The following is an 8,085-nucleotide window of genomic DNA, read 5'->3' as shown; positions in this document are numbered from 1 at the left end:
TCGTGGCTCGTCCCTTTCGCTTGTTTTTTCTGCTTTTGTGGGCGCCCTCTTTCCTTGTGTCTGTCTGCTCTCTGGGTTTTGTCCCTTTTTTCTGCTGTTTGTATGGGTGGCTCTCCCTGTTCTTCTCTTTTCCAGCCATCTCGTCGAGTTTTTCGCCCTCTCTCGTGTCGTCTGCTGATGTTTTTCGCCCTGTACTCGCTGCTCTGCTACCTTTGGTCTCTGGTCTCGCTCCTCCGTTCCTCTTGTCTCCATCGCTCTGCTCTTGCTTTGTGTCTGTCTGTATTGTTCTCTGTGCTGCTCTCTCTTCTCGTCTTTCTGTTGGTTGGTCACATCTGTTTCTCCCTATCGGTTTTCTCTCCGTCCTAGTGTCTTTTTCCCTCGTCTTTTTCCATTCCGGTGTGTATCTGACTGTCTGTCTGTCTTGTCTGTGTCTCTCTCTCATTCGTTTTGCGTCTATCTCTCTCTGTGCTCTCTCTCCTTCTATGTGGGTTCTTGTGGTCTACCGCTATGTCTGTCTTGCTATCATTGTCTATCTCTCTGTGCCCCCGCTCGCTCTCTCCCGTGTCCCTGCCTTTGTCCACTCTTCGGTCTTTTCTCCCTGGTCCCTCGCTTGACACCTGTCTCCGACTTTTTTCTGGACTTCTTCCTGTGGCCCTCTGTCTGTGCCTTTCCTTGAAGCTTTCTCTCTTTCATTGTTTCACTCGAGCCTTCTCCTAGACTCAGCCATCCTTTTTCAACCCTTACTTCCTCTTGCATTCTGTCCGTGTCCTCTGTCCCTCTTCGTCTAGTCTTTTTCTTGGCGTTTGCCTCGTTTTCTGTTTCTTGTCATCTCTTCCCCTCTTGCCTTTTGTCTCCCTTCTTTTCTCCGTTTTAATTTCCTGCCTGTCTCCGTGCCCTTTCGTATGTCCCGTTGTCATTGTCTGCCCCAGTGTTTCTTGGTTCCTCGATTTCTTTGCTCCTCGCTCCTTCGTCTCCTCGCCCCTTCGTCTATGCCTCCCTTTTTACACTGTGTTCTCCCAGTTTGGTTCCCTCCTATCATCCTCTCTCGCTCCCTCTTCCGCTCCCTCTCCGCTCCATCCTTCGCCCTCTCCGCATCCAGTCCCTCTCTTGCTCCTCAGTTCCAGTGTTCCTCTTCACAGTCCCCTCTCCAGTCCCTCTTCCAGTCACTCTCTTGCTCTCTCCTCCCGACTCTCTCGCTTCCGTGTGGTTCCCTGCCTGTTCTTTCTGGTTCCTTCGGTCGTGTCCCCGTACTTGAATTCCCTACTCCTTGGTCCTGTCTTAGTGCTCATTGGTTCTTGGTTCCCGGTTTGTACCTTTGTTCCCTGCATTTCTTCTTTCTGTGCTCCCTTGTTCATGCTCTGGCTCCTTTGTGCCTGTGTCCCTGCTCCTTGGTCCCAGTCTCTCGCCCCTCTCTTGTTTATTTCTGGCCTCCTTGCCTCTCCTCTTTTGTCCCATGTGCCTCCGTTCCCTGGGCCTTGCTCATGTTCTTCTGTCCCTAGTGCCTTTTGCCCCCGCTTCCCTGTGTCCTAGGTCCCCTGGCCCTCGGTCCCCCTCTCTAGTCTGTGGTTCGCCCTTTGGGTTGTTTTGTGTCCGTTTTGGGTTTTTATTTGACATCTGGATCTGTCTTTGGGGGGGGGTACTGTTGTGGTTTTGGGGTTTGGTTGGGTTGTTTTCCGTTTCTGCTCCCTGTGAATGTCTCAGTGTTTTCAGCAGGTCCTGTGTGCTGTGTCCTGTTCCGTCCCCGGTAAGCGTCTGTGTGTTTCACTTCCCTGTTTTATGTGAAGTCGGCGCTGTCTTGTCTTATCTAGTCTAGCTTTACTTTGTTGTGTCTGATTGCCCTGCCCTGCCTAATGTGATTCACCTGATGTCTCCACCTGTGTCCTCATTACCTAATTACCTCTTGTATTAACCCCAGTGTTCTCTGCTTCTTGGTGGATCATTGTTGTATTTTCAGTCTGGCTGTGCCACATGTCTGCGTTGGATGCCTCCTGCTCTTCCCGTGAGTTTTTCCCCGTGTAGTCTCCTGTTTTTTGCATTTCCCCTGCTCCTCTGCCTGTCCTGTTTGTGGATTTCGGTTGGATTTTCCCTCGACCTTGGTGTCTCTTGTGGATTGTTTTTTGTAAAGACTGCAATAAAGCCTTGTTTGCCTGCTCCTGCCTCCCTCTTCTCTCCGCATTGGGTCCTCACCTCATCACCCCATCACAAACGTCACACGGCCGGACACGAGCCGTGGTCTCTGGGGGACATGCAAACACAATGGGGCGGTTGTTAGGACAAGAACAACAGGGAAATGAAACGCAACAACGAGGAGACGATCCCCGGTCTCCGAGGTGAAAGTCCTGTGTGGTTTGTCTTTGTAAATAAATTGAAGATAAGTACCAAATGTGTGCTTCCATCCATCCTCTTCATCCTCTTTCTGGTATCGGGTTGCGGGGGCAGCGCTCCATTAGGGGACCCCAAACCTCACTTTCCCGAGCTCCGACTGGGGATCCCGAGGTGTTCCCAGGCCAGGTGGGAGATATAATCTCGCCACCTAGCTGGGTCTTCCCTAAGGCCTCTCCCGGCTGGAGTCCCACTAGTCTGGATCTTCCCGAGGCTCCTACCAGCTGGACGTGCCTGGAAACTTCCCAGGGAGGCGCCCAGGAGGCATCCTACTAGATACCCAAACCCCTCAATCGCCTTCAACGCGAAGGAGCAGTGGCTTACTCCGAAATCCTCTCGGATGACTGAGCTTCTCACCTAACCTAAGGGAGACGCCGGCCCCCCTCCTGAGGAAACCCCTGTTGGCCGCTGTATCCTGGATCTCATTCTTTTGGCATGACTGTGAAATGAGTGTGTTAGCAAAGCTATTCTGTTTTTTCATTAACAATTTTTATTAAAAACTCTACAAATCAGCAAAGCTTCTTAAAACTTCACGATAGAAATAGAAGGTAGTCTAGGGTTTTAATATGAAACTGAATCCCGGAATATTAGCTAAGCATACTGTAGACTGACCGTTTAATCTAACCAGCAAGTAGACTGCAGCTGGCCCAAAGAAAAGCAGCCTCTTGGGTAAATAAAATTTACGAGTTGGGCTGCTACTTATAAAAAAAAAAATAATCCAATTATTTTTGTCAAAACGTCTGGAAAGATGCTGCATTTACTGAACTTAAAAAACAGTAAAACAGATAAACAACAACATTGACATTTGTTTATTCATAATATACATTGAAGATTCATACAACCAAACTAATATTCTGCAATACAAATATGAGTGTACTAATTAGTCAGATTTGCACTCTAATATTTCTAATTATTCTAGAGTAATGCTTGTTCTAATTGACGTTAAAGGCCAGAGTGAGGCTGTATCTTCACTGCTGCCTTCACTTCCTCTTTGTGAACTCCAAATATGGATCAATGCTGTGTGTTTTGGTCAAAAATAGCAATCATTAGAATCATCAAAACTCTAGCCCCCCCAGTAAGAGCGTGCGCCCCACGTAGGCTGAGTCCTGCAGCGCCCCAGCTTCGAATCCACAATGTTTTAAATAGAAGAACATGCTGATCAGGCAAACATCAGATATTAAATTAATGAACCCAAACAACAGCCATCTGGTAACAAGTTTTTTATTCGTTTCATGTTAGTGAACTAAATATTTCCCAGCCATGTTTATATATCTCATACTATATCTGTGTCATTTTGAAATGAGGAGCTATGTCCAGCCAGGTGGAGATAATTAGGATGAACAGGTGAAGCTATGTCCAGCCAGGTGTAGATAACCAGGATGAACAGGTGGACTTATGTCCAGCCAGGTGGAGTTAAACTGGGGATAAGTGCACGTTCAACGGCTTTCTAAATAGACCCGGTTTGATCACAGATTTACTGATGCAGAGATAGAGAAGACGCATGCGCCATTGTTTACCCAATGAGCAGTGAGCTTCTAATGGAAAGTAACCGAGGAGGTGAAGATTAATATGCAGATAGGGAAATACGGTCTTATAAACGGAGAGAAAAAGCCCAACATAGCGGACCCGACTGAAATGGTATGGATGTAAAAAATCTACATAGCCTCTAGTCACTCCACATTTTTACAGAGCTGTAGGCTACACTGTGTTTAATGCTTTAAATATGCTAGTTTCAGTGTTCTGTTTTTATGTGATAAATGTGCTGGTTTACTGTAAAGTGTCTTTGACTAGCCTATACGTAAAGCACAGTATAAATACAATGTATATATTTAGCCTTTGCCTTAAAAGTGAGCAGAGGGAATAATGTTTCTCGGGAAATGTACTACGGACTATAGGCTTAATGTCAAAACCCTTATTCACAACGTGAGAACATGTTGCAACGATATGCACACCATTCTATAAGCTATATCTAATTCTTTGTACAATTAATGTTCATACAGAACAATCAGAAAGGGACAACAACTAGAAAAAAGAAGTAAGTGACTTCAATACACGCTGTGAGATATGTAAAACAATATCATGTTTTTTATTCATCTGACAAGTGACCGCACCAAAATAAAAAGATTAAGATGCATTGTGGTGTTCCGGTGTGATGAATGATAACTCCACTACATACGTAGCCTACGATTTTTAGGCCAGTTATGGTCCAGGTAAGACTAATGGGAAGGTTATGAAACCGTAAGCTATAATAAAAAACATTAGGCCTGCATATAAGAAGTAACACTAACTGTCCTTTAGAGAAGGACAAGCAACAAGAAAAGTAAATCATGAATGTATTGGTTCTGACCAGTCTGCCATATTATCATTGGAATATCACTACATTAATATCGTCAACCTAATTTCCGGAGGCGTCCTTATGAACCTGAAGCTGAGACCACGGACAACTGCGCTGCTCATCTTACTTTTACAGAGAGAGTGACACTGACGCGACTCGCAGGTCTGCCGGCAGGCAGCGGCTACCGGGGGCGGCTACCGGCAGGGCTAACCGGCACTTGCAGCGGTCACCAGGCAGCGGCCACCAGTCACCTTGCAGCGGTCACCTTGCAGCGGTCAACAGGGCGGTCAACAGGCAGCGGCCACCAGTCACCTTGCAGCGGTCACCTTGCAGCGGTCACCTTGCAGGGTCCACAGGCCAGCGGCCACACGGTCACCTTGCAGCGGTCACCTGCAGCGGTCACCAGGAGCGGCCACCGGTCACCTTGCAGCGGCACCTTGCAGCGGTCAACAGGCAGCGGCCACCGGTCACCTGCAGCGGTCACCGGGCAGCGGCTACACAACTACCTCCCACGGGAAAAGTCCCAGTACGCATCAGGGTGCCAGTGCAGCCATTTCTAACATCTAAACAGCTGTAGGAGGGTTTAAATCGAAACTCGCGACAACAATAGTGACAAGTGGCTAATGCTTTTAAAAAAATAACAGAAACACATGCAGAAGACAACGGAATAACTGTTAAAACACGTTTATTTGGGATCAGACGGCAGCTGATTGAACACGTGAGACTCCAGGCTGTTGGCCTGGCGTGGCCTGGCTGGACCCGGTGGTGGCCTGCTCTGGACAGGCTAGCCGCAAAGAATAAACCTCCATGGCTACTGGGCTGGGTTTAATTCAATCTGGTTTCGTGCAACCGAGTCAAAGCTAAATTCATCCAGGAAAACTTGAATATGTGGTTTAATCCCTTATCCTGGTTTTGTGCAAAGGCCAGGGTGTGTGATTTGACATGCCAAATCACTATTGGTCAAAAGATGAATGACAGTCCGTGAGCAGTCAATGTCCCCCGATAACACAGCGGTGTCCCCCGATATCACAGCCGTTCCCGAATCACAGCGGTGTCCCGATACACAGCGGTGTCCCCCGATATAACAGCGGTGTCCGCTGATATACAGCAGTGTCCGCTGATATCACAGCAGTGAGGAACTTTCTAAACTCGATTTAATTCAAAAAAGAACTAATAGCAAGATGGAGGTCTACGCAGCTTAAATGGACTACTGCAGCAAAAGGGACAAATACTCGTCGCATCGTTTCAAACTGACTGGTATGGAAGAAAAGCTGTGGCTATGTGGCCGTGTAACAGTGAGCGGTGGACCTCTACGGGGTCCTGGATCGAGCAACTGCCCGCAGCTTTAACCAAGCAGGAAAAAACGTCCGTCATTAATACCGGCAACTACAGCTTCGCACATTTTACCCTGAAACGGATCAAAACATCCAGTCGGAACCGGACCGGGCCAGCACGTCTTCCAGCCCTCGCGAGTCAGAGACGATGCAAACTAAAGCGCTGTAAAGACGAGTTTTACAACGCTGAGATCGAGCCTTCACGAGAAAGCGTCGGAGGATTTTATTACAAATCTACCGATTGGTAAGTCAGAAACTATTTTGGGCTTAGTGTGATTGAACTGATGCTGCTAGCCACCTGCCTTCAGGTTCAGTTGAGCAGTGTGTGTTTTCATTGTTGCTGACTGGGACTGACAAACATAATTGGCCGCTGTGCAATAATTAGAACAAAGATGGTTTCATAACTTGCATTCTGATGCTGGACATTAACGTGTGTGTGTGTGTGTGGTGTGTGTGAGAGAGAGAGAGAGCGAGAGAGAGAGAGAATGTGTCACCCAGAGTATTTGTCTGAAATCTTAACTTTGGGGAACACACTGTCATTGCGGTCTTCAAATCAGTGGTTTTAGAAGTCTAAGGTCCAGGATAAACGGTGGGGGGGGGGGGGGGTCCGGCTTTTGCAGTTGGTCCCCGAGACTTGGAACAAGTTACCCCCCCCCCGATATAACACTGTTACAGATGTGGTCTTTTAGGTCCAAACTCAAGACATATCTGTTGAATCAGGCTTTTAATACGTAGTGTGGTGGGACAGTTTCATTCTTTGTTTTTTGAGACCTTTTCTGATTTATGTTCTATGTTCACTCTTCTATTGACGTCATTATACTCATTCTGTTAAGCACCGTAGTGCTGGTGGCTGTAAAGTGTTATATAATTACATTAGATTGATTTTTGATTGATAGATTAATTGGAAATGTTTGCTATCGACCACGGTGCCGCTGCCGCGCTTGTGCGTAACGTTTTGATTATTAGCCTAAACAATAAATGAGGTAATCTGCATTTCATAACTCAGAGCCTACCCTTTTACTGACATCACCGCACGTCACTGGAGGTTTATGCCTCGACGCAGAGTTTACACGACGATTTCCTGCATGTCTTCCCCTTTCTCTCCCCTTTCACACCTAGCTGTCCTATCAAAAATTAATCTTTAAAAAAAATAACTTTGTCAAAGGTAACGTTAACTACCTGTTAGCTGTGGCTGAGCTTAGCTGGTAGAAGGCTAACGTTGGCTAGCTCCTCGACATCCTCCTCTTCATCATTCTTGGCACTTTTTAAAAAAACTATTTATTTGCGGGACATTTTTTTAAAACAGCCTCTTCATTCGCTTCCTTTTCCACACTTTCAGTCGCTGATACAACCAATCTGACCGAGGATCTGTTACAAATTCTTTTCATTCATTCAAACTTGTTCTTAGAAAACTGATCTTGAATCAGTAAACCCGCCCACCCACCTACCTATACCATTGGCCAATCTACACAGTGCATGCGGCCTTCTCCCTATCATCCAACAGACATACACAACACACAATGACGAGACTTCACTTTTTGTAAACAACTTGTTTTTATTCTGATTGGATAATTACCCCGACTTCGCATGGGCCCCTGGGCCTGTGCCCATAATGCTCATTGGGTAATCTGGGCTTGCCAGTACACAACTAAATACAAGGAGACATTAATTCACATCACATGACTGAAGGATATATACAGGGTGAGAAAGTTGTTTGGAATATGCATTAATTATTTTAGTCTCCATGCAAACTAAAGGTACCAGTGTTTTTTCTCTGCACTTTGCCATTATTGAGGCAGCCTTGGATCTCTGAGCAGACTTTTCTTCTTACAGGAACTAGTGCTCATGCACTTAACTTTTAAAAGAAAAGCTGATGATTCACTCAGCCTTTATTTAAGAGTATCACACAGAAACAGCACACTGGAAACTTTCTTATGAAAGGAAGTGATTTTTAAGTGACTATACTGGGAATCAAGCACCTACAAAAGTCAAGGATTTCCACCCATGGAACATGACATCATTTGTGCGTAGGTG

General features: G+C 46.3%; 3 protein-coding genes across 4 annotated transcripts in view; 1 reads left to right on the top strand and 2 right to left on the bottom strand.

Annotated features, from left to right (window-relative positions):
* LOC116693433 (uncharacterized protein KIAA0513-like) overlaps positions 1 to 8,085 on the top strand; it is a 453,101-nt gene that overhangs the window by 241,248 nt on the left and 203,768 nt on the right. The window lies entirely within an intron of this gene.
* Positions 1 to 8,085, bottom strand: part of LOC116693434 (uncharacterized protein KIAA0513-like) — a 453,088-nt gene that overhangs the window by 269,418 nt on the left and 175,585 nt on the right. The gene's annotated exons all lie outside the window — the stretch shown is intronic.
* Positions 1 to 8,085, bottom strand: part of LOC116693372 (zinc finger protein ZFPM1-like) — a 143,751-nt gene that overhangs the window by 3,716 nt on the left and 131,950 nt on the right. For both annotated transcript variants that reach the window (XR_004332911.1, XR_004332912.1), the window contains one exon: positions 4,665 to 4,674. The gene's annotated coding sequence lies outside the window, so the exon portion shown is untranslated. The remainder of the gene's footprint in view (positions 1 to 4,664; positions 4,675 to 8,085) is intronic.

Source organism: Etheostoma spectabile, chromosome 8 (assembly GCF_008692095.1).
Source record: "Etheostoma spectabile isolate EspeVRDwgs_2016 chromosome 8, UIUC_Espe_1.0, whole genome shotgun sequence".
Lineage (NCBI taxonomy): Eukaryota > Metazoa > Chordata > Actinopteri > Perciformes > Percidae > Etheostoma > Etheostoma spectabile.
This window is presented reverse-complemented; position numbering and strand designations above follow the sequence as displayed.